The 20,708-nt window shown below is 45.5% G+C and overlaps 1 long non-coding RNA gene across 4 annotated transcripts; it reads right to left on the bottom strand.

Moving 5' to 3' along the window:
* Positions 1-3,573: 3,573 nt before the first annotated feature.
* LOC119307346 lies at positions 3,574-10,786 on the bottom strand. 4 transcript variants are annotated; one of them, XR_005149268.1, is made up of 8 exons: positions 10,669-10,786; positions 10,497-10,578; positions 10,338-10,421; positions 10,220-10,260; positions 9,984-10,128; positions 5,298-9,607; positions 4,735-4,801; positions 3,574-4,094 (listed from the first exon to the last, which is right to left on the bottom strand). It is a non-coding gene; the product is annotated as an uncharacterized LOC119307346 (long non-coding RNA). The 4 variants fall into 4 exon arrangements; XR_005149270.1 differs by lacking the exon at positions 4,735-4,801 and having other exon boundaries at positions 5,298-5,395; positions 5,540-9,607; XR_005149269.1 differs by lacking the exon at positions 4,735-4,801 and having other exon boundaries at positions 5,298-5,707; positions 9,496-9,607.
* Between the last annotated feature and the right edge of the window lie 9,922 nt (positions 10,787-20,708).

The following is a 20,708-nucleotide window of genomic DNA, read 5'->3' as shown; positions in this document are numbered from 1 at the left end:
ATTCAACCTGCTGCTGAGCAAAGGTGCACTTAGATAACTTAACCTGCCACTGTTGTTTTTGTAGAAGTTGCAATACCTCTTCCAAATGCTGTAAATGCTGAGAATATGTGATACTAAAGACCAGTATATCATCAAAGAAAACAAGAACAAATTTCTTCCCCTTATGGCGTCTCATGACTGGTTTCAGATCACTATTCATAGCAAACTGGAATGTGTTGGGGCCACCAGTGAGACCAAAGGACATGACCAGGAACTCATAATGGCCCATATGTGTCTGAAAAGCAGTTTTGTATTCTTCCCCAGGTGCCATTCTGATTTGGTGAAATCCAGCTCTAAGGTCCAACTTAGAGAACCAATGAGATCCAGCCAGTTCATCCAATAATTCATCTATAACTGGTATAGGATACTTGCCCTTGACAGTAATATTGTTTAAGTGTCTATAGTCAACCACTGGCCTCCAGGTTGCATCCTTCTTTTCTACCATGATCATAGGAGATGAGAATGGGATGTTACTATGCCTGATAATGCCACTGTCCAGCATTTCTTGCACCTGTCTTTCCATCTCACTTTTCAGAGCAGGGGCAATTCTGTAAGATCGAACGGACACTGGAGTAGCACCTGGAACCAAGGGAATAGTGTGGTCATACTGCCTTCTAGGAGGCAGGCCAGAGGGAGCCTCAAACACAGAAGCATACTTATCCAACAGCAATTGCACTTCAGGTGGTATTTCAGGCAGAACAGCATCTGTTGTAGATGTGAGAGCATAGAGACTAAACAATGTACAAACAGGATGAGCAGCATTCTCTCCAAGCAAGGTTATGAGAGTGCCATCATGCTGGAAAGCAAGCCAATGAGCAGACCAATCCACCTGCATAGGACTGTGTGCAGCTAGCCAGTCAATGCCTAAAATTCCATCATATGAACCCAAAGGAAAATTCCTGAAATTACTGACAAACTTATGACCACCACAAGTCCACTTGCCTTGCAAAAGTTGCTTGGAACAGGGGACTAACTTGCCATTGGAAATTTTGACCATGGAAACAGGCCTGTCTGATACTCCTGACAACAACTCAGCTACTGCACAGTTCAAAAATGTATGAGAACTACCCGAATCACCAGAAACGTTAAGGTACGGCCTTGCAACTGAATTTTCATCTTCATCGTCATAGCAGGAGTTGCAGAAGTATCACCCAGAGCTGCAGCAAAAAGTGACATAGGATTGGCTTCAGAAACTGTATCTGTTTCAATGTAGGTTGCCAACTCCTGTGGAAGATGCTGCATATAGTCTAGCATTTCTTGCACAACATGCAACTGGACTTCTTGCTTACATGCGTGATCCTTACTCCGGCGCTCCCCACACACAAAGCATAACCCCTTAGCTCTCCTATAAGCACGCAGAGCACCCCACTTATCGTCGGGAACAGGTTTTCTGAAATTTTCTGCTGCCTTCTTATCGTCAACCACACGAACAACTACTGTACTGGACGACGAGGACTGCGGAGGAGGCGGCAATGGCAATGCAGAAGCCCTTCGGTTGGCGCCCGCCATGGAGGGGCCGACCGAGTTAATTCCCAACTCCTCATGTAAGATAGCCAACTGATAAGCTGTGTCCAAGTCTACTGCTTGTTGAATGCCAACAGCCAATCTGACAGCAGGCTTCAGTCCTTCCATGAAACGGGTAACATAATGCACAGTGTTGGGAAAACTCTCATAGGCAGATAATTGATCAAACAGCTCAGAGAATCGTTCAACATAATCCTCCACAGTTCCAGTCTGAGATATATGAAAAAATTTCCGCAGAACAGTCTGATGCAAATTGCGGCCAAACCTGTTTTGGAGCAGCTTGCAGAACTCATCTCAGGTGGCGTGAGGAGATCGTCGACGAACTGATTCCAACCACCTAGCAGCAGATGCTTCGAACAGCGAAGTGGCCAGGGAAATCCACTGATTTTGCGGTGTGCCCCAAAACCTGAAATAATCCTCGCAACGGGCTTGCCAGAGCTTCGGGTTGGATCCGTCGAAACGGGGCATCTCAATCCGAGGACCAACACCATACACATCAGCAGAATTCTGCCTCGAATCCAAGGATGCAAACGGCACGCACTGCAGCGTCTGATCGAGATGCGTACCTCTGATTGGGGGCGGAACATACGCCCGATGAACAGGGCCCCGATTTTCAGTCTCAGAGCGGAGCGCTTCAGAACCAGATGAATAGTGGCCCGACACTCGAGAAGGAGTAGCAGACGCACCTTGCGGATCCACAGCTGGTGTAGGCTTGTCGAACTCCTGCCGCAATTCGTCGATGTCGTCTCCGATCGAGACCTTGACCTCGTCGAGGCGCCCGGAGAGGAGGTCGAGCTTGGCATCAAGCTGCGCGATGGCCTTCGCGGTGGTGTCGTCGCGCTCGCGGCTGGCCTTGTTGAAGTCGGCGCGAAGGAGGTTGTAGATGGCCTTCGTCTCCGGTGGGATGCGCTCCATCGTCGCCGCCCGCAGCCGGTCGCGAGCCGCGTGTGCCGGTGGTGAGCCGGGAGGGCCGATGGATAGAAGGGCTCTGATACCAAATAGTCAACACTAGTCTCTCTACTCATCAACCATGGCAGATTCAAGCATTCAGAATTACAAATTGGAGGATCAGAGGAGAAGGGGATCGAATTCCTGAGCCACACACACTTGCCGTGCCCCGGCTTCTAGCCGTTCTGCCAGCCTACCCCCACCCACGCACGCACACACCGTATATATATCCGTTACACAGAACTAGGCCCACTCAGGCCCAGCAAGCCTAGCGGGCCACTGAGGCTTGCGACAAGGCCTGGCCGGGACTTGAACTGCTGCTTCCCGCGTCACTGGTTCGCCTGAAGGCACTTGATCGCTGACAGCGTAGCAGACGGTGTTGCAGCCCAGGACAAAGAGCTCGTTGGCGGTCTCATTGAAGCGATACACGCCCAGCTTGTTGACCTTCAGCCTGCCGTCGAAGCTGCCGGCGGTCTCGTTGCCGGCGGCGTCGAAGCACTGGTGCGCCATAGGCACCACCACCTGGACCTGCGCGCTCGGCGCCACTGACAGGTTCAGCACGCGCACGCGCACGGGCTTGGCGAGGCGCATGTCGCCTCCAACGGTGATGTCCGACAAAAACGGCGTCATGTTGTTGCAGGCGATCTCGAAGCCCGGGCGAAGCAGCCGGCACCGATGCCGAACGGGTAGGGGACGTCGATGTCGCCACATCGCGCTTGGCAGCCTGGCTTCGCCACCAATGAGCTAGAGGCCCTGCCTGCCCATGCAGCTAATAGCAATGGCACCAACATCCATGCCATCGACGACATTGTTCGCTCAATATGGAGTGGGTGGTTAAGCCTCCGTACATTCTCTTAAACTAGATCGGAATCGCGCGCGAGGGTGCCGGTCCCAACGTTTTGCCAAAACATGTAACACTATCTTAGTAGGAACCCGGGTATAGCATTTGCACACAAAACATGTAACACTATCTTAGTAGGAACCCGGGCATAGCATTTGCACCCAGGAATGACCCTTGACGCGAGGGTGCCAGTCCAAACTTTTTGGTCAAGCAAGGAATGCTTAGTCGATAGTAATCCAGGTTTTCATGTGTATTCATATATGATAACAATACAGTTAAGGAGAAATATTTAATTGTGATAGGAGCGAGACACGATGGTTCTCAATACCGACATGAAACTACTCCCTCTGTTCCGAATTATGTCATTGATGAAAATGTTCTGGCCAAGTGAAAACGAAGGAATTTACATCGCGACCCCTGTTTTGAATCACTATCCCCAAAGTCATCTTCCTCCGTTGATCCCGGTATTTCAAATTGCTTCTCCTCGTCGCTCCCAGGCGCCCATCCTCCATCGCTCCCAGGTCCCAGGAGAATCCATCATCCACACATCCATTATCTAGGTCCCAAGCGCTCATCCTTCGCGCATCCATCATTCATGCGTTCCCAGATCTCTGCTTCTCCCCGTCGCACATCACAAGCACCAGCCCCATGGCGCAGCAGTTTGACCCACGACCATCTCCTGGGCGTGGTCCCTTTGGGCATGACCCACTCCTGGAGTACTCCATGGCGGCTGCTCCTTCTCCTGTCAATCAATTGATCACTTGAGTAATTGAGTAGCACAGTAGCAGCAGTAATTTGACATATTCCAGCAGTAGTAATTGAGTACATCAGCAGAAATAGTAGCAGCAGTTTGACATAGCAGCAACAGTTCATCACCAACAGTTTTACATAACAAACAGTTCAGAGAAGAGAATGCATGTTTGAGTTAACTGAAAAGGGGAGAGGGAGGGAGGGAGGGAGAGAGTGTGTGTGTGTGTGTTTGAGTTAACTGAAAGGGGAGAGAGAGAGAGAGAGAGAGTTTAATGAAGCAAGAAGAGAAGAGAGAGTTTAATGACGCAAGATGAGAAGTGAAGAGAAATTTTAATTACTGCTAGTACTCAACAGCTACTCCAACAGAGAAATAAAGATAAGAGAAGCTCTAGAGGAGAAGATAAGAGAACCTCTACTGAAATTGTTTGTACTCCTCAAGAACTACTTCTAGAGTACTCCATATATTAGGCCAAAATTATTTGTACTCCCAGCATATTACTCCAGCATACTGTACTCACAATTTTTTTGTACCTCGGCTACTGTATTCAGAGAATAGAAGAGCTAGCTCAACTACTGAAAGTACTGGAATACTAATCTTGTAAGCAGAGAGGAGAAGAGAAGAGAAGCTTCACCGCTACTGTTAATGGAGTACTTCTCTAGAGCTGCACTGCTACTGTTAAGCAGAGAAGAGAAGAGAAGCTGCAGCAGATCAAGTTTTTGAATAAGTACTGCACGAGATCAGCTACTACTCTGAAAAATCACTACACCAGATCAAACTTCTGCACCAGATCAAGCTACTACACCAGATCACCTTCTCTGAATAACTACTCCATTAACAGAAACAAGCTAGTCCAGAATTAACCGTGCTCTGAATACTGTAATTAGCAGTACAACTTCTCTGAATAACAGTACACCAGATCAGCTAACCCATTAACAATAGCTTCATGTGCAAAATTAACACCTTCTCTGAATATTTACTGCAAGGAGTACTGTACTTAACAAAACTATAGCAACACTGCAATAATTATAGCAAGGAGTACTGCACTTAAATCTTGAGATGGAATATGTTGAATAAACTCTTCCTCCACTAACCACTATCTTTTTGGAATACTCTAACTACTCCAAGATGATACTGCAAGTCTCCAAGATGCTCCAAGATATTGCAAGTACTGAGTCAGGAGAAGAGAGGACCTACCAAGCGTGGAATCATGAGGATGATGACAACTTGAGGACGACGGCGCCGCCGCAGATCCACCGCTCCGCTGCTCCGGCGCAGCTCCACATCAAGTGTTGCTCCACATCCAAAGGGAAATAAAGTGATTGCTCAGAATGGATTAGACCAGGACAATAAATTTACACCAAAACACAGCATTGCCAAAGGGCAAGGCAGCATATATATACCAAAAGTATGGCAAACAAGACATATTTAGTCATTACCACAAAATGGCACAAAGTGCATGTCTAAAGTAGTGATTCAATAATCTAGCGTCTGGTATCAATCAAAACAGCCCCATAATAGAGCAACCAAAAAATTGCTGCCGGGATTGAGCCCACCAAATGATAGAGCAAGATGATTTCCATCTTGGATATGCACAACCTACAAAACTAAAACCGAGATTTAAGTGCCCAGATGCAATATCATGCATGGTTCTAGATAATGAACAATGACAGAGAGATCGATGAAAAGCTAGGTGCCACTTGGTCCTTTAGATCAAAACCAAAGAACAAAATGTACAAAATAACAAAATTATACCCCCCCCCCTTTGTAACAGGTTACAGCATGTGAGTTTTGCATCATGCCAGTTCTGATTATGGTAGGGAGGTTTAATATATCAATTAGCTGAGGCATAGGTTGCATTTGCCTAACCTATGAAGTATGTTGGATGTTAATAGATTAAGCAAATAGCTTAGTACCATGGATTTCAGTGGCAAAAAACAGAAAATACTCTATGTATACTGAATTTTTAATTACCCAAACAAAAAATCAATGGCACTGAGATGGATGGTGCCATCTTCTTACTGGCCTTCTTTCCAAAAGAAGTACAATAAGCACCACACTAATAGACCAACTGAAAATGAAAGACAGAAAGCGAAAACTAAAAAAACGCTATATACTTTGTATCTCCTATAGGACACCTATTTATGATAACAGAAATCTAAGGGTGGGCCCTCGTCATTAAGAAAAACTATATATTTTCTATAAAAATTCCTGCTGTAGTAAATCAATAACATCCTTGCCTTCAAGTGAACCCAACAGTTTGGTGGAGAAATCAAAGGGGAAAAAAAGAGAGTAAACAGAACATACACACACATGTGCGCATGCACGCACACGCACACACACACATGCATTTTATTTCCTTCACAATTTGTGCTTTCATGCATAGAAGAAACAGTGACTGCCCATTAGACTATCACAAAGAAACTCCAAGGAAATTAAACCGTAACAGTAGGACACTGAAAACTAAGGAGGGAATATGTTAAGGCAACCTCTATACAGTAGGAGGAGGCATTCGCTAATTTCTGTTGCTTGTAGAGGCAACCTCTATACAGTAGGAGGAGGGATTAATTAATTTCTGTTACTTGTAAAAGAACTACCATAATGTGACTGGTGTTGATCATTCACATGATCAAGTCATGTGTGTACCAAGACAAAATCAAATACTCCCTCCGTTCGGAATTACTTGTCACAAAAATGGATGTATCTAGAACTAAAATACATCTAGATACATTCATTTCTTGGACGAGTAATTTCGAACTGAGGGAGTACATGGTACAGACATGTTGATGCAAAGAACTAAAAGATTCCTTGCCTATTGTGTTACGCAAATAGAATAAAATAGGAAACATGTATATAATAATCTAGAAGCTAGATTTCTTGACATCTCACTATAAACATCCAAGCCGCAAGGTGTTTTCCCATTTAAATGGATTTCTGTGAGCACATTGGGATCGCGCCTTGGCGCGGGGTGCCAGTCCCAACGTTTGGTCAAACATGTAATGATAAATTAGTGGTAGCCCAGATCTAGCATATGCATTCAAATAGAATAACAACAAAGCTAAGGAAAAACAATTAACTACTGTAGGAGCAAGATATATTGATGCCCAAAGATGGTAACAGATTAGAAAGCAGAATTGATTTCAGATCATTTATAAAAAAAAAAGGGCAACCTGGTGCATGTAGCTCCCGCTTGCGCAGGGTCCAGGGAAGGGTCCGACCACTTTGGGTCTATAGTACGCAGCCTTTCCCTACATTTCTGTAAGAGGCTGTTTCCAGGACTTGAACCCATGACCTCATGGTCACAAGGCAGCAGCTTTACCACTGCGCCAAGGCTCACCTTCGATTTCAGATCATTTATAATACCACAAAAGATTGTCACTTGTCATGAAGTTTGACACTAAAATCGCAGCTACTTGACATGAAGTTCGACATCACAAGCGTGAATACAAGGCAGGAAGTAATAAAGGCATGAACATAGAGGAACAACATCCATAGCAGGCAGACTAAATAAGATAGTCAAGTATCCAATTACATTCGCCAGCAACCAAGAGCTAAATAAACATGACACAAAAAGCGAAGGCCAATACTGATCCTAGAACCAACAGCGACGGGTGTTTCACAAGCACCACATCCTAGACCTCAGGGAAAACAATGTTCTTGTACATATGTGAAACAGATTTCCCTAAAGGCAAAATGTTATGTTATATCCATTCCCAGGCAGGTTCTAGCATGTATCATTCACAGAGTAACATTTTGAGGCAAAGATGAAATTAAGCAAAAAATAATCAGCCCCAAAAGAAAACCTCAAATTGAACCCTCCTTTGATGTCCCGAAAGGAGGAAATGTACAGAGCATACAGAGGTTTGTCGATGTCGTTGTCATCTTTGATTTAATAGAGAAACCAGAATAGTTTGAATACCATGTCTTTTCTTTACCTAAATACACATATACAACTAATGTTTGTCAGGTCCAAAATCCAGCCAAAACTGAAGTTATGCATGGGCATGATCCATTGAAAGTTGATTTTGTAGAGGGGGCAATGGATTTCTAAGTTGATTTGCAAGGAAAATTGATGTAATTATGTGCCAATAGGATACATTCAGAATGCTAGAAACTTATGGAGAGGAAAAGCAAGTACATAATTATAGAGGTCAAGACTCAACTTGAATCTAGAACAGCAGATGTAGTTTCACCGTGATTAATTTAGACAATACTGAAATTGGCATGACTGTGATTTGCATACAGTATTAGGTCACTTTTTAGTCTTCTCACAAATGTTGATCAAGAGTTCTATGTCCATATGCATTATTTATTGGAACCATTTAGTAGTAGGTTTTGGGTCTACGTCAAATGTGCTCACAGAAACAAATAACATCCAGCATCATAAAGGAAATATGTGGGAGGGCATTAATGGAGATGGACTTACCTGACAATAACCAACTTTCTACCAATGTGCAAAAGAACAGATACCCCATGATAAAAGAACACAAACCACGTGTGCATCCACGATTTCAAGATAACCTTAATTGGGGCCAGTATCCGAAATAGTCACAAATTCAGTTGCAAACTACCATACAACAAATCCAGAACTATTTCCCACAGTTTATCTTAACCACATTAGATCAAGGACCAACAAAAAACAGTAAAAGATCAAGAACAACTTATATGAAATAAAGGTATGAGAGAGAAGAAATCTTTACATAAGACGGCTATAAACACTGGAGCATAAATAAGCAACACCTTTAAATACAAATAAAAAGGATTCAGTGTTCAATGCATAGTGGGCTCAAACTTGCCTTTCCTAGATCATATAATCTACCCCCATCATCTCTTATCACCAGACCAATCTGTTTATACAGTGAAACTGCCCTGGTTATCACTCAACAAGAATGACCATCTAAGGACAGAACAATAAGTATCACAGGACCAAAAAGGATTCTAGAGACGAGAGGGAGGATCCAACTTGATACCCACAGGTGCCTTGATTGCTCAAAGGCACACTTATTTCAGCCACGGCTAATCATCATCGCCCATATGTGTGCGAGGAGCGACGGGCAGGTCACACCCATATGCCATGATTGGATTTTTTTCACCCATGTGAAATGACCAAAATGCCCCCAGCGGCCACCCAGTTTTACGTGCGGTGGCACTACCGGGAGGTAACTGCTCATTTATCCATGCTATAGGGGGGCAGGATTCGATCCGACGGACGAGGTCTTCCAACGGCTTGATCCGACGGTCGGAATCACATCAAGCAAACGAAATGGACAGCCGGATGTGCCAAATCGCTGAGAACGCTCAGGTTTCGATCCGTCTCATGTTTCTGGATGATCATCATAGCCCTGGCCATGTCCCATATAGTAGCCGAAGCAGAGCAGGGGAAGATGGAGCTTACTGAGGGAGGTTGTAACCAAGGCAGTACTCAGTGGGCACCGGGGTTGCACCTGAATGCCATCCAACCGGCGAGGAACCACGTCGGAGTTGCGCCTTGCACCATCCCGCCGACACTACAGCGAGATTGAGGACTGCTTAGATGGCTGTTCATACGACCAAAATAAAACTTGCAAAATATTTGGAAGATGAACTTCTTCAACGTAAAACAGAATAAGTCACTGCTTAGATGGCTGTTAGGTGATATAATTAACTAATGACATCAACCAGCTAGTATAAGTTGCTGACAACATTTTTGACACTACAAGCAGTCAGCTTGGATCACCGAACAAAACTACCACAATATGACAATTGACAAATAAGCTTCTTCAAGAATTTACTGTACAGTGCTTATATAATTGACCACGTTGCCAGCATAATGATCATTTAGCATTCACAGTAGTAACAAAAGTACAGGCAGGTAATATAACTTGATGTCACAGATCTGCTTACAGCTAGGTGTGGTCAGCTTGAGGGTGCGGAAACAGGTGAGGGCCCTGTTGCCCAGCACCATGCACTCCTCGGCATTACCCACCAGCTGGTGAACCGAGAGAGTGACATTGTAGGGCTCAACCATCATGTCACACGACATACATATCTAAAATTAAGAAGCCCAGGCGTGTGAGGAAGGAATCACTTGCAAGAGAACCAGCGAGAGCAGATTGAGGAAGGCAAGAGCACAAGCAGACCTCAATCACGACGAATCAGCAATCAAACCCTAGACGGAGCCCTGAAAATCAACAAAGCCCCTTGATAACCACAGATACATCACAAACAAGGAGACAAACAAAAGAAAATTACAATCACCTCAGCCATCTCAGCGTCGGAAAACCCAAGAGGACAAGAAGACCCCAGGCAGAATAGATCGACACACAAACCCTAGACAGATCCCTAAAACAAAACAGAGCCCCAGGTGAGCACGTATAAATCATAATCAGAAAGACAAACAAGGCAGCAACCAGTCACCTCAGCCATCTCAGAAGCCCTCCGCCGTGCTCTCTCTTCCGTCAATCCGCAAATCGACTCCCACGCGACGCGACCGACACAACTGCGAAGCATCCAGGGAAGAAAAAAGACGGTAAGATACGGCGGCAAATCGAGGAGGACGAGCGCCGGCGCAAAGCGAGAGGAAATCCACCTGAGAACGACGGCAAATCGAAGGGGAGGCGAGCCGGCGTCGAGTGGAGAAGACAAGGGAGGAGAGGACGAATGGGGTGCTCGAAGGGGCAAGCCAGCCGCCCGCCCCCACCTCATCGACTCCCTCACCCAACCAGCGCAGAGCACGCACAGTGCCACCGCCGGAAAACCCCAAAATACCCTCGGCGGGGCAGGGAAATTTTGGCGGTGGCATGAGATCTTTTACCAGCGCGTGGCACGCAGACGGTTCGCACGGACCGCATCCCCAGCCCAAGCAAATGACACGCGGGCCCATCATTTCGTTACCCACACGGCAGCGAGACCGGAACGAGGCCGCGAAGTGAGAGAGACCGGGAGAGGGCAGTAACTATTCATTGCTACAGGCGCGGGAGGGCGATCCGACGGCCAGAATTTTTCACCGCATCGATCGAACGGTCTCAAACGCATCAAGCAAATTGATCCAACGGCCAGAAGTCACTAATCGCTGAGAGCGTCCGGTAAGGGCCTGGATCCTTATTTCTCGATACAAGGGCGAGCCCCGCACTTACCACTGGCCGTCCTTGAATTGAAAATTGTATTTCTGAACACGTCGAAAAAAAACCAAAAGCAATCACACGTACTCCACCCAAAAATCTAACTGGTCTTGTTCATTAATTAATTTACAATCTAATTAACTACACCAGGGAGTTGATAGCTTGTTGCCGTAAGGGAGACTCGTAATTCATCACTCTACCAGCCAATTAAGGTGGGCTATTTGCCGGCAGCACGGGCAATGGCCGGCAACAATACATTTCTAATCTATGTGTGACCTCGTTGCCTGACTCATTTGCCGGCAGCAGGGGCAATGGCCAAACAGTCAAAGGTAACTTGGTCCGTAAACACATTTTAAGTTTTTAACAATCCAGGACAGTAGGCAAGGCGAATGTTTCTACGGAGTTTACACATTGGTTGACGAAGGCTACTGTACATAGCATGATAGCAGCCTCACAATTTTCATGCCTCGCTATGTTTGGAACCCTAGTGTAAATCGAGTCAAGGGACACAGTACTACGTTAATCCATCCCAAATGTTGTTTATGCCACTATTGTGCAGGGAGTTGATGGCTTGTTGCCATAAAGGAAAGGCTCACTATGCTAAAAAAATCGAAAGGCCGAAAATTCATCTGATAACTAGACAGCGGTAAATCTAAAATGTGAAATTAAGGACCGCTAGCCGGCCGACGGTTATGCCACTTATGTGTTGTACTGGAAAAAGGGACCCACCTCCTGCTTCGTACACGAGGCATTGGTGCCCGACTGGGAGGCCCTGGATTTGATGGAGCTCCTTGAGGCCATAGCTACTCAGACCGGATGAAATCGCCCCCCCTCTAGCTAATCCTTGCGGCGATGTCATGGCCGTTGTGGACGGCTCGTTATAAAATGGTGATTGAGCAGGTTTTTCCACGACAGGCCTTTGTCATGTTCTTCAAAAAAATTTCTTTCTTGCAGCACTGACACCCGCTTTTTAGGCAGCATGACCGCGACCGGCTTGGGCTAATGTTGGATGCATTTCTGGCTATCGTGCGTCGCTTATCATCTTCATAGAGTTGCCTTGCCTACTGCCACTTGGTGGATTTTTTTTCTATTTCTTTTATGCTTTTGTTGGGCGTGATTCTGTTATTGCCCCAACCGTCTTATCTGCTATGACGATTGGACTTGGTTGTATGAATATTTGCTTTATTTATAAAGCGGTGTGAAAGCCCATTTTGAGAGAGAGCCGGCTGATGAGGAAAGTCTTTGGCAATAATACATTTTTATTCTCTATATTACTATATATATATGACCTCGTTACCCAACCCAAGAGCAATCAAGATAGGAAAAAATATGATCCGTAAAACATATTAAGACCTATTAGAGTGTGTCGTGGATTTTTCACGGCAGATGCCCTATTGAAAGGACTTAAGCGTGGAGTCATCGCAATGTTGGTTAGCTCGAAGGGATTGAACGGGACAAGGGACACGAGTTTACCTAGGTTCGGCCCCTCTCAACGAGGTAAAAGCCTACTTTCTGCTTTGTGTTGTATTGCTTGAGTATCGATTACAAGGGAGCGGAATCGGTTAACCTAGCTATCGATCAGTTGTTTTTCTCTCAGTTAACCCGCCGCAGGGTCTCGCCATTATATACATAGGTCGAGGCCCTGGACTTACAAGAGTTCAAGCCGGATCACACAACGTGACCGGATCGGGTTCTAAGTCGCCTTGCCTTACCAGGCAAGTCACCATAGGGCGGCTCCCATCGCCGGGTTACATCACCTTTCTTCGGGTCTTGGGCCTTCAAGCGGCCCATCTTGTAAGCCGCCTCCAATATGCAGTTCATATCTTCTCAGGCCTACTTGGGCCTTCCCCTATGAGCCGCCAACCGTGTAACTCGGCCCCTCCTGTGCTGGTCACACCGAGGGTTATATCCCCAACATTAGACCCCCAGATTGATTTGAACCTATTCATGTCAATCTCCACTGCATTCGGTTGGCGAGTCTTCCTTTGATGCCTCCCAATAATTGATCTGAGCCGGATTTTTGTAACCTGCCATGACGTCATGCGAAATAAATACAAAAAATCTCGTGACATCACAATGGATCTTTTTTTGCATTAACTGACCGCCTGAGAATCGAGGCGCCTCCACTGTTGAGATAATCATGAAGCCTCCTTGGTTTCCACGCCTGCCATTTCACTATTTCACTTTTCCCTTATAAATAGGCATGGGGGTTTCCCTTTTTCACTGTTACACCCTTTCGCATCCACTTATTCTTCCTCCTCACGACCTCCGCCGCACCAGAGCTCAGCCGCCGCCATTCTTCACAGACGACCTCAACAAGGCCGCTGCATCACCCTGACTGAACCAGAGAATCGCGACGTACTCCTGCTATTCATCAGTATCGCCAGGTATTCATCTTTTCCTACTTCAGATCTGCATTAGGTTGCCCTAGTTCATCGGTGTTCATCGTGTTTGTCCAAGTTCATCGTAGTTCATCCACCTGTCACTTAGTTCAAACCAAAAAAATACTGAAGCCATGCAGTAGCAGTTTTAGCATTTATCTCAAATTGTAGATGCATCCTTTCTTCATGAGATTCAATCCCTAGCTTACTAGTTCCTCCGCGGCCATGCTTTAGGTTTAATTTTTTCCCTTTCTAAATGGCGGCAGATCTGTGATTGTAACTGTAATCTGCAATACTTGTTTGTCCAATACATAGTAGAAATTCCCCAATCTTGAATCCATGGATATCTAACCCGCCACTCCATGTTTTGAGTGGCTTAAATAACGACCTTATAACCTGTCGTCTCCTGTCCGGCTTAACCATGAAGTTGTGATTTACCAGCAAACAGCCGGTTTAAACATGAATTTTGTAATCATTAGGTGGTTCATCACCATGATAATAACCTGCCATACTTTTGTTCCCAGGCCATAGCTCTTAACCCGCCAACAATGACTAAGACTCCCACTTCTTGTGACTGGGTTGTTTCTAAAGTTTCTGAAACTTTCTCTCAATGAATATGTTACCATGGGAGTTTTGCCAGCAAAAGATATCATCCATTGGCGAGTTCCAGGGGTTGAAACTAAATCTCAACCTAAATAAGGTGAAGTTGTCGTTTTTGTGGATCACCTCCTCCGTGGCTTCTCGCCACCTGGGTCAAATTTCTTCTGGGATGTTCTGCACTTTTATAAGCTTCATCCTCAAGACGTCAGCCCCAATTCTATTTCCAATATATGCAATTTCCAAGTCTTCAGCGAAGTCTATCTCCAAGAAGAGCATGAGGTTGATCTGTTCAGAGAGTATTTCTATCTCAACCGCCAAACTAAAATGACAGATGGACCTAGCCTCGAGCTTGGTGGGATTTCCATTCAGAGGCGACGAGATATTGTTTTCCCTGCCGTTGTATTGCCTAATCACCCCAAAGATTGGAATTGTACCTGGTTCTACTGTCAAGACACATATCCGGCTGGTGAGAATCCCCTGTTGGGTGTTCGCCCTTTCCGGCTTAGCCCTACCCACGCGCTTCCAGATCGTATCTCTGCTGCAGAACGGGCTAATATTCAGCCACCTTTTCAAAGATAAGAGCCCTGGTGGTCAATGGCTTATCTGGAGTGGACCTAGTCCGACGTTGGGTCTCTTGGAGAATTTTACCATTGAATCGGCACAGCGGTTTAATGTGTAAGTATACAGGCGGCACAAAGGATCCTCAACGCTATAACCAAACACCCTTGACTGATGAGGAAGCCACTGCTATGGTTAAATCATTACTTGGAGAAACTCTGGAAAATTGCCGCAAAGTGGGAGTAAACCTCTTCTGTACACTTAACCCGGCTCCGCCTGTAAGTACCTTGGATAAACCTTCAATTTATCTGCCTATTTTCTTGTTTTTGCATACTACTTAACTTTATTGCTCATGTATCCAAAGGCAGACTCTCCCTTCTGGAGTAAGAAGCTTCAAGTTGCCGCCCCTATCAAGAAACTTAAGACCAAGGCCCGTGGTCCAGGCCATCATAAAAAACAAATAGCGGAAGATCTTCTCAAGCTAGATGAATCGGAGTTAGAACTTGACTCCCTTGGTTGTCTTGTTATGCAACTTATTGATGCCGACTCTTGTTAGGATGACGCGGAAACAAGTCAAGCTGACGTAGTAGAGGTAATCCCTGTCACCTCTGACTCAGAACCCTTGCCAAGACAAAAAACTCGGCGGGTCATCCAAAAAGTAAGATTTTCACATTCTCTTGCTCATTTGGATCCCAATTTCTTTTGAAGAAACAGCAACATGAATTAAGGAGTAAGACCCGGAGCGAGGGTACTGAAGATCTCGTCTCCGGCTTACCCAATACACCTGCCCCTCGCAAAAGTTGACGATGACATGCACCTGGGGTAGGGTCCTAGACCTGATCTAGATGCCCTACCCAAGGACACTATACAAAGAACCCAAGGCCTACAAAGTTCAGAGGAGGATACCGACTGGAATGGCACTATGTGCAAGTCACTCAACAAGAGATTCAGTCGGTTAACTCCACCCCACTCGACCGTCGTAATTCACTCGGAAGTACATGATTTCACTCGAAGAACAAAAGACCTAGAGCCCCCCCTGGGATGGCAACTATCAGGCGATCAACCCATCGTTGTAAAGATCATTAACAACGGGCGTTATCAGGAATGTACTCGTCTCATTGAACCCTTGCGTAACTGAGGGTGACGAGGGGTCAGCGGGCTCTATATAAGCCACCCCTCTCCTTCTGCACAAGGGTTCGCACCCCCAGTAACTCAACACTCCCAATAAACAAAGCACCCGCAGCACCGAGACGTAGGGTTTTTACCTCCTCCGAGAGGGGCCTGAACTCATAAGTCCGAGTGTACAATCTCGTCATAGCTAGACTCTGCCCTCTCCTACGTACCACCTACCTCTACTGTCAGATCCGTTCCCACGACAAGCGTCGAAATGAGGTGCCTCATAACCCGACTCTTTATCCATTAGCCGATCTTATACGTCAACCTCTTAAACCTTCCAATTCAAATCATCAGGATACGCCTCCATCGTCTGGTGACTCTACAGGAACTCAAATGCCTGTCTTCAAGGTTGCCCATGGGTAACTATTTGTATTCGTTCACACACAACTTGCAATAACATATTCAATTCTTGTACTCTTGTCGCAATGGTGTAGCAAAGGTAGGAAAAATGCAAAAGGTGGGTGGTTCTTCCAAAGACCCCCAAACTACTAAGCCAGAGAGGCAAGTGCCAAAGTCCCTTGACACCTCAGAGAATCGTGACGATCCTACCAATGACCCGCCGCTGCAAATTGGTGCCACCGTTGCAGAACCCATGAGCACAGATATCAATCCAGCTGCTAGTCATGACCCGCCAAGTCCCAAGCCGCCAAGCCCTGCCACACTGACTGAAGAGGTTCCTCCTGGAAAGACCATTGAAGATGTCACCATTACTGGCATAGGCTATACAGAGCCAGGAAACCCTACTGTCTTGGCAAAACATAGTGCCAAAGAAGAACCATCAGCTACAAACAAGGGCAAGCTACAACTGGACCTGTAGAACTATGCAGATTTTAATGCAGGTGAATTGCACACAGGCTACTTAAGCCGCCTGCACACAAGTCGCGATATGGAAGCTAGCTTGGTGAATTTGATGAGGCAGAAGTACGAGGTACAAACTAAACCTCTTTCCACTGGTTATATATATATCCATTTAGCCCCCAAGGGCCAGCTCATCCTAACAAGGATGAACCAGGTCTTCGAAATCATTAACTTTGAACCAAAACCACATATAGCCCTCCAGAGTCGGCTTATCCTAACAAGGATGAGTCGGGTTTTCAAAATCATTAACTTTGGACAAAACCACATATAGCCCTCCAGGGCTAGCTTATCCTAACAAGGATGAACTGGGTCTTCAAAAATCATTAACTTTGAAATCGACCTACATTAGCCCCCAAGTGCCAGGCATATTGCTTGCAATGTGGCTAGGACTTAAATAACTAGTTCATCATGATCTCCACCATGTTAACTTGCCCCCATGCTTTCAAAACTTTATTGCAAGAAGATTTAAGCCATCAAGAATCCAAATTGGGTGAGTTAAAGAAAAATATCAAACACCAAGAGGCTGAGACGCGAAAAGCTGAGTCAAAGTTCAAATTTTATTTGAAAGAAAATGAAAAACTTAAGGCCAAATTTGCCTCCGAGCGAACCGCCAGGGAGACCGAAAAGGCCACCTTATTGAAATGTGCCAAAGACGCCGAGGCTCAGCTTAAGCCGGTAACTGATGAGCTTGTCAGCTTAAAGCAGCATATAACTCACATGACAGCCGCCATCTTTGGTAAGTGAAAAACTTGTAGTTCATCATATGCTTGTAAAGTTCCATAATTCACCTGGCGAGTCATTTCATAAAATCGCTAACCCGCCTGTTGACTCTTTTGCAAAATAATGAACAGGCCCCGGAAGCACAGGTCTTGGCCAAATATGCTACCCAAATTAAAGGCGGTTTACTCACTGGCTGAACAGCTATACGTTGGAACTCTTTGCAGTATTGTGGCTCTGTCAGGTGGGAAGAACCCTCCAACCCTTATCACGACTGTGCTAGACCATCTCTCAACGGCACCAGCTCAGATTGAAGAGCTTAAATTATCAGCCGCCCATGCAGGAGCCGTTGTTGCTCTTGGTCGGGCCAAAGCATGGCAATCCAAACTTGACCGGGATGAAATATCAACTGGCTTCCCGGAGTTCAAAGATGACAAGACAACCTTTGAAGACAAGGATTTTAACCAATGCATCAAAGAGATGCGGCCCGTGGCCTGCAAGTTCGTACAAGATCTGAATTTGAACCATTGTACGCTGCTTATGATGAAAACAACAACAAGGTTAAACCGCCCTCTCATGTAGTGAAGGATCTTGTTCCTCCCAGGCATAAGCACATCTTCGCCCGTGACCTTAACTCTTCCATTATTATTAATGATGACGCCACATTTGAGGCCTTAACCAGCATCGACTGGACATCGGCTGACGTTCAGATGGCCGAAGAGGAAGAGTTGGTGCAGGATGAGCCGGAGTCTTCAAGGCGTCACGAGGAAGACTGACCATAACAACGATGATCCAGGTGGCTCTCAGGCCGGGTTGTAAGAGTGCAGCTCCAAAACGCTCAATGTTATATCTTTTGGGCTCAATTGGAGGCCTTGTAATAGGGTAGCTATAAAACAATGGTCCACCCTGTCATGCCTTCATGCATGTTTTATCTTAACATTTGGTCCAACAATTAATCTTTGTGGCATGCTTGATCTGACCATATATATATGAGCCATATCATAACTCTTACTTTCTCCTAAGCTCTTTCATATCCTGCACAAGACTAATCAACATGTGTACTGGCGACTTAAAGTCAAAAACCAGGGCGAGTTACAAGCCAAAGACTTGTAGCCTCATAACCATGCCTGCTCAAACCAAGAGCACACTGTCGACTTAAAGTCCAAAGATAGGGCGAGTTACAACCCAAAAATACTCAAAGATGAGCATCATAATCCGGAGCCTGACCACTAGGCAGTTAAATTTTGCACAAAAAGCAAAAACTAAACATAAAAACATCCCAAGCATTCAAGGAAATACAAAAAATCCCAAATTTTTGCTAGGCCGGTATTCAAACCACGACCAAACAAGTTGGCTCACAGGCCTTGTGCTTTCAAGGCCGCACAACTGTTGAGTTTATCCTAGCGTAGTGTAAGCCGGCTCTCACGTGACACAAACTACCGTTTTAACCTTAACACGTTTAGGGTCTTTAAAAACGATTGACTGTTAAGAGTTCGACGGGTCACCTGGTGGAGTAGCAAGTTGCAAACAGGTAGGTGTAACTCACAATATGGCAACTCAGGCCGGTCAAGAGGGTAAGAAAGCTAAACCCGTTGGCTTGGAACACCCAAGTGACCTTATGACCAATTAATAAAGACTTAGATACACAGAAATGAAATGACAGAGGCCCTGAATTTTTCAGGGATTCCTGCATTATTATATTGATCATAAAAAGATATATACATCAATTAGAAGTATGTACAATGGGGAGAGCCGGTGGGCAATATTCCATGGCCGGCGGGTCTCACTACTAGGGAAAAGGCTAGCAGCAGCGCGGGTTTTAGGTGTATCAGTAGCGCGGGGAGGGGCGTTACTAATAAGGCGCTACAGCTAACACATAGCAGTAGCGCGTGGTCACCGGCGCTACTGCTACACAAGTGTAGCAGCAGCGCGGTTATTGGAAGCTCGCTACTGCTAGTAGCTCTAGCACGCTTTGCAACGACGCGCTACTACTATCGCGGCACTGCTGCTAACTTTTATACACTCGCTATTGCTAATTTAACAGGTTTTTTGTTTTTTTGAGCATATTTGTTTTGTATTTGAACAGGCTTTATAGAAGAATCTTTAGCACATAGAAATGTCATCATGATACATATACAAATGCCTGCGAGACCACAAATGTAATCATAGCATATACATACAAATAGTCTCATCATAATCATCATCCAGCACAAAGTGGTCTCTCGTCATCATCTCGAAAATAGTGATACAAGTCCTCGATTACTTGCAAATACATCATCATCCATCTAAACAATGGTATACGCAAGAAGAGCTATCACTTTGAGTACATGAGTTCGTATCCCTCTCTCGCATTAGCGTGAACCTAAACTAACTACTGCCTGTTGCTCAGAAACCGGAAACCGGTAACACCTGGGCCTGACACTCCGGCCACTCGTCGTATATATACTCCTGGCGTAGCACTTCTTCGCCATCGATGATCTATGCACCTGCATCGTCACATGAGTCGATGATATGCAACATATATAGTTGAGCAACAGAAAGAGACAGACTTGACAAAAATAGAAACAACATATCATAAGCATAAATAACAAAGTTCATCGTACCCAAAATGCCCTAACTAGAGTGATCTTTGCTAGTCGAGGAGGAGGACGGTTTAATTACATCACAAATAAAGTTTCGCTGCGCATAACTCAAAGTTTTGTCATACAGAAAGTATGGACTAAACAGACACATTGTCATATATCGACAATCACTCCAACATGCCGTGCCATCCATCGAGGTCAGGGAGATAGTCCCCGAGCTTAGTGAAAGGCTTCATGTCGAGACGCTGAGAGGCTACCCATGTTCGGACGTCTTCCCGCGACATTTGTCCTTCTTCGTAGAACATCCCTGTTTTTCCGGCGACCTCCTTCATGATGATTTGGGCAAGTTCACGCTGGATGTGATAGAACTCAGCTCGAAGTCGATGATCCTCGATATCTCCTACATCCTTTGCCCATTGCAGAATATGGGCATCGCCGGATCTAGGTGACATGCGAAGGTTCTGGTGATCCCGTCTGTACTCCAGCATGTGGTGTAGGACATAGAATCCATCATTAAGAGAATCACTCGGTTGTTGGATGCAGTAGAAGTTGGTCTTATGGGCGAAGGCGACCCTGCTACCCCTTCTCTTCTTGTCCCTAACCTCTCCACCCCTTGCTTGGTAGTAAAACATAGCA

The sequence above is a fragment of the Triticum dicoccoides genome, chromosome 5B (assembly GCF_002162155.2).
Source record: "Triticum dicoccoides isolate Atlit2015 ecotype Zavitan chromosome 5B, WEW_v2.0, whole genome shotgun sequence".
NCBI lineage: Eukaryota > Viridiplantae > Streptophyta > Magnoliopsida > Poales > Poaceae > Triticum > Triticum dicoccoides.
The sequence above is the reverse complement of the archived record's forward strand: the minus strand, read 5'-3'. Positions and strand labels throughout refer to the sequence as shown.